Here is a 4,852-nt window from a genome sequence, read left to right on the forward strand (position 1 = left end):
TTTTTGAGTCACACTTGCATTGTTCATGGTTACACTTTTCTGTGGTTTCAGAACTCACTCCTGGTAGGCTCTGTGAATCATATGTGTTGTTGGGGATAGAATCCAGTTCGGGTGCGTCAAGACACATGCCCTACACACTGTACTATCTTTCTGGTTCCCATAACTTCTTTTTTATTTTTTATAACTTTTCCACTGATTATTTCACTTTTGCCTTAGATCCCCCTCACAGGAATATTTATAGACTACTGAACCATTTAATTAGAATCAAAGATGTAACGTTATTTTATACATCACTGATTTCATAGCAACACATGATAATAAAAGTAGTATGTTAGCAATACTAAAATTATGTTATGGCATACGCTTCTTATAGATCATATCATATTTGTTTCCTGACAAAGTGCAATCCAACTGTGGTTTTCATAGATTCTAAGCAAACCTGATGTTAAATCATTAATGAACAAAATGTGGTCTTCTTACTTTATTAATGTCTATCTGTAAAATAAAATGCAATTTTAAATATATCTGAAAAGTCAATGAAATTATACCCAAGATTATTATTTGTGACTTTTCCTAGGAAAAGTGACAAATTGACATATGATGGGTCAAATATAAATTGAGATGTGCCAAGAATTTTGAAATTTACCTAAGGAGAATATTATGTTGTTAATAAAGTTGAATATAAAAATGCATGCCAGATTGTTAAATATAATCTTTTTGGAATTCAATGGTGATAGTTAATGAAATCAGGAAGAAAGTTCTTTTCCCAGCCTGCCACTAGAGAATCATCTACCTACTTAGATTATTAGGAAGCTACTATTTTTAGGTGGGGGAGGGTATTCTGGTAGCAAACAGGAAAGCCTGCCAGACAAATTCTAAAAAGAGCTATTAAACTTGGGAATCTCTTACTTAACATCAGTATTAACACTGCTGATTTAGAAAGTGTCAAATGATCAATATATAGGGCAAGCGTTGTGTTAAATACAAAACCTTTGGATTTAAAACATGTGGTGCAAGACCCTATTCGCTCATGTCTTCTCCATTGTGGGAGAGGTAGTCCAGATTCTTCATTTTTATGTAGTGCTGCCAGAAACACCCCCCTCCCCCGCTTTTTTTTTTCAGGTTTAGGAGAGCCTCAAATCAGAGCGATAAAAGAGGTTATGAGAAAAGCAAATAGAACTCTCAAGGGATATCTGAAGAGTAGGCACCCTACAACCCTTTTTGTGGAGTCCAAGAAGCTGTCATCCTGGGAATGCTTCCCTGGTGGAACCTCTCAAACTTGCTCCAAACCTGCTAGCACGTCTCCTATCTATGACCTGGGGATACCCCTGGGACCCACACATTGGAGCTTTTATAGAAAACAAATGAGTAAAGAGGAGGGCAATCTCACTCTGTGACTTTGGGAGAAAGCATACAAAGTTGGCATACAGTTTCACCCTTGAGAATGTAATGTAAGCACCCAGACTGACTTTATAGGTTATATGAAAGACACAGCTTTAAAAATAACCCGAGAGGAACAAAAGTGGAAGCAGACATAAACATAAGAAAGCTATGAACAAGTATCAGAATGTCTAGCAGGGCTGACAGGTTTTCTTTCTCACCGTTATTAAAGACTTGAGAAGCAGATTGCCTTTCCAAATGCAAAGACAGCAGTACTAGATTTCTACAAAACATGATAAATGGAGCAAGGGTAACTATCACTGAAGCAACACCATAGTTACTTTTGCAGTAACCAATGAAAAAGAAATTGCGATCTTTCTGATAAGAAGTTAAAAGTAGTTGTTATCAGGAAGGTCCATGAGATACAAGAAAATGTAGAAAGAAAATTCAATATTAAGAAAACAATAAATGCAAAAATGGATAGTCTAATGGAGAAAGTTAAATCCTTAACAAAATGAACAAAATCTGTATCTGAATAATGCCATTAGTATAATTTAAAAAGACAATAAAGGGCATAAAAAAGAGTGTTCAAACAAAAAGTAATCTGTTAAATAAGAGAGATATCATTTATAATTATCTGGTAATGATAAGAAAAATAGTGAGCACCATGACTGTGGAAAACGTATGTTAAATATGGATACATTTAAGCAAAAAATATTTTTATACATTAGAGTCCTAAAAAAGAAAAGAGAAGAAAGAGGGGGGAAAGTTAAAGAAAAAACAGAGGGGTATTTCCAAATATGCAAGTATAGAAGAAGGCTTTAAATTCATAAAAATTTTCAAATCCCAAATAAACTTATTCCAAGAATATTTTCTCCACCACAAATTATGATAAAGCTTTTGTTTTGTTTTGTTTCCTTTTATTTTGCTAGTTTTGGGGCCACGCTTCTTTGTACTTATGGTTTCTTCACAGCTTTTGGCTCAGAGATCATTTGTGGCGATGCTAGGGTTTTCTATATACAAAGCAAACACCATAATCTTACATTATTTATGGCCAAAATATAATAAAATTTAAAATAACATTTTAAAAGGAGGAAAACTTTAAGAGCAGCAAGAGTAAAAATAAAATCATCAAATAGAATTGAATTTTTATAAACCTGACAGAAAATTCCTCAGCAAAAGCTGCTGACCAGGAGATAATGAGATGATATACTTGAAGTGATAAAAGATAAAACTGCCAACCAATAATATTTTATCTGGAAAGGTTTTACTTTAGAAATTTAAGAGAGATAAGATTTTTACACTCAAGTAAGTCTTAAGAAAGTCCCACAAGGCCTATCTTACAAGAAATGCTGAAAGGAATTATTCAATGTAAAATGTATAAATACTTGTTAGAAACACGAAAGCATGTAAAAATATAAAACACTCCTGTAAAAGTAAGTATATCTTCAAATTCAAAACATTTTCTTTTGTAAGATGGTAGAGTATTAATTGTGTAATTCCAGCAAAATGTTTAAAAGGCTAAAGTATTGGGGCCAGAGCAATAGTACAGTTTCTAAGACATTTGCCTTGCATGTGGCTGACAAAGGCATAGTTTCCATTCCACAGTGTTCCCCCAAGCACAATCAGAAGTGATTCATAAGCACACAGCCAGGAGTAATGTCTGTATACTATGAGGGGGAAGGGTCCAAAACAATTTAAAAAATTAATAACTGACAAAAATATTAAAATACCTATAGCTACAATTGTTCATGAATGCTGAAGATAAGCTTTATACCAAATACATAATTATGCTGAACATGATTATATTGTTTATTGTAGACTGTATGTATATCTTTTATTCTGTATATATTACCTACTACATATTAAGTATATATCCTCAATAAGTACATTTGTATTCACTACTGCAGCTAATGGTATGCAGAAAATTAGTAATTCTCATGGCTACCATTTATTAGAGTAAAATAATCCAAATTAAAATAAGCAACAGGTGAATTCCGAGAGAAACTTGGCACACCTTTTTTAAATATTCTTTCTGGTGGAGGAAAATGAACATACTTGCATCTGCCCAGTGATGTAATGTGACAACATACGCACAGGGTTGCCAACCAAAGGAGCACTCATACCCTAGCCATGGTATAACAGAAGTTCAGGCATTAGATTATGTAGGTGTGTAGTCAATGATTTTTAGCTATTTATACTCCCGCACCCCAGGGCAAAAATAGGCATTCATTATAAATCACATTGTTAGCATTGACTGGCTAATCAAACTGGTACTGCAAGCCCCATAGCCTCAGACATACACAAACAGATGTTTACCAAAAATCACATTGTTAGCACAAACTATCTGATCAAACAAGAATTTCAGGCCCCAGAGCATCAGGCATACTTATCAGACAAAATATTTCAAGTCTCGGGACTCAATCCTAAAACCAAATTTCTCTGGTGAGCAAGTAGGGTTTGATGAGGCCAGATTTGTTGAGTTAATCCCTTTGTGCTATGAGAGTTCACCCAGATAAACTGATTTTTGGTGGTAGCAGCTCATTTCTCCAGCATTTATTGAACATGTCTTGGGGTTTCATCCTCATATATTGTAGTTTATACAGTTTTGCAATTGTAGGAAGGATAGAAATTCAAACAAGAACTTAAAATTCTTAAACACTTTACTGCCTAATGTAAGGTTTTCCAAATTATTCTAGCACAGGTGATACTAAAATTGCCAAAAGAATGTGAAGCATGAAATTCCAAATGCCTTCTGCTCAAAAACTGAAAGTAATATCTTTTTTTTTGTCCCCCAATTTACAATACAGACCAGGCAAAGGGCCTGGGTTGAGGTGTATATGGGGTGCATTTACTGTACCTCCATCTTTCTAAACAGTTAGTGTAAAGAACACAGTCTGTGGTAAGCATTGGGAGGCCTTATCTTTTCTTTCTTTTTTTTTGTGATTATTTTATATATATATATCTTCACCAGTGCAACATTCCCATCACCAATATCCCAAGTGTCCTTCCTCTCTACCCCACACTGGCCTGTACTCTAGACAGGCTTTCTACTGTAATTAAAAGTAATATCTTTTTTCCACCTAATTTTTCTCCAGTGTTGCACTCTTTCCAATACCTTCCTTATGAAAGAAGTTGCAAATTATAATATTCAAGAATTTTGCTGTTGAAGAATCAATCAATAGACAAGTATCCAAATATGAAAAGGGTACCACTTTTTACTTCTATAAATGAATACTCTTAAAATTAGAATATCTTAAAGATGCTAAAAGAAAGCAATAGCTATGTATGATATTTAGCAAATTACTATTATTCTTGTTTTCTGCATTCCTATTTATAAAACAATACATAAGAGCAGTGACATTTTTTTGAGCAGTGACATTTTCAAACAACCCAATCAGAACTAGAAAACAAGATAGTTTACCCAAACCCAATTTGCTAAAAAGTGGACATATCATATTACATATAATAT

General features: G+C 33.8%; 2 non-coding genes across 2 annotated transcripts; both read right to left on the minus strand.

The window, feature by feature from the left end:
- Window positions 1-832: 832 nt before the first annotated feature.
- LOC126004957 (U7 small nuclear RNA) lies at window positions 833-896 on the minus strand. Its single transcript, XR_007494159.1, has one exon. It is a non-coding gene; the product is annotated as a U7 small nuclear RNA (small nuclear RNA).
- Window positions 897-4,165: 3,269 nt separating this feature from the next.
- On the minus strand, window positions 4,166-4,299 carry LOC126005128 (small nucleolar RNA SNORA51). The gene has a single exon (XR_007494303.1). It is a non-coding gene; the product is annotated as a small nucleolar RNA SNORA51 (small nucleolar RNA).
- Between the last annotated feature and the right edge of the window lie 553 nt (window positions 4,300-4,852).

Source organism: Suncus etruscus, chromosome 3 (genome assembly GCF_024139225.1).
Source record: "Suncus etruscus isolate mSunEtr1 chromosome 3, mSunEtr1.pri.cur, whole genome shotgun sequence".
Lineage (NCBI taxonomy): Eukaryota > Metazoa > Chordata > Mammalia > Eulipotyphla > Soricidae > Suncus > Suncus etruscus.